This window comes from Myotis daubentonii, chromosome 10 (assembly GCF_963259705.1).
Source record: "Myotis daubentonii chromosome 10, mMyoDau2.1, whole genome shotgun sequence".
In the NCBI taxonomy this organism is placed as follows: Eukaryota; Metazoa; Chordata; class Mammalia; order Chiroptera; family Vespertilionidae; genus Myotis; species Myotis daubentonii.
Window position 1 is genome coordinate 19,414,232 of NC_081849.1, and position 969 is coordinate 19,415,200.

General features: G+C 36.4%; 1 non-coding gene across 1 annotated transcript; it reads left to right on the forward strand.

Annotated features, from left to right (window-relative positions):
* Positions 1-522: 522 nt before the first annotated feature.
* Positions 523-625, forward strand: LOC132211578 (U6 spliceosomal RNA). The gene has a single exon (XR_009447489.1). It is a non-coding gene; the product is annotated as a U6 spliceosomal RNA (small nuclear RNA).
* The last annotated feature ends 344 nt before the right edge of the window (positions 626-969 follow it).

The following is a 969-nucleotide window of genomic DNA, read 5'->3' on the forward strand; positions in this document are numbered from 1 at the left end:
GGTCCATATTTAAAGTTTGTTCCTACCGGTTGCAACTCAGGTGGTTATCAATGATTTACGTCAATGAACATATGTTAATCTCAAACAAGGCAAGGGGGTAAGGAGAGTACATCATTCACGCAAGTGTTTATTTATTTATTTTTTAAATATATTTTTATTGATTTCAGAGAGGAAAGGAGAGGGAGAGATAGAAACATCAATGATGAGAGAGAATCATTGATCGGCTGCCTCCTGCACGCCCTCCACTGGGGATTGAGCCCTCAACCCGGACATGTGCCCTTGGCCAGAATTGAACCTTCAGCCCGCAGGCCGACGCTCCATCCACTGAGCCAAACCAGCTAGGGCACGCAAGTGTTTATTTTGACAAGTCACTCTGCATCAGTTTAAATCCTTATTTATGAGGGACACACTTCAGGGCAGTGGGGAATGTGTTCTTAATATTATACTTTAAGTTTCAAGAAAAGGTAACTCAAACATTTTAAAACTTTTCTAACATTCTTTAACCATTTTTAAACATTTCTATATTTTACTACAACAATATACTAAAATTAGAACAATACAGAAAATATTAGCATGACACTTGCTCAAAAATGACATGGAAATTCATAAAACAGTCCATAGTTTTATGAAAAGAATTCTGGATATGGGTGGTGGTGATGGTTGTGCAATATGAATGTACTTAATACCACCAACCTGTTCATTTGAAAATGGCTAACATGGTAAAGATTATGTTATATGTATTTTTAATAGCATGCAAACATTAAGAGGAAATTATACTAATGCTGCTCCATTTAGAGGACCCTTAGTTCTTAAAATGCTAGTCCTTTGTCAACAACTTTATATATCCAAATGGTCATCCTATAGCTAAATTGCTAGGCCATTGTTATTCAGCAAAGCAGAGACAAACACAGCATTAAAATTCTGACTATTGCAATCTGAAGAGATTGATTCTACCAGGCTGGTTTTTGT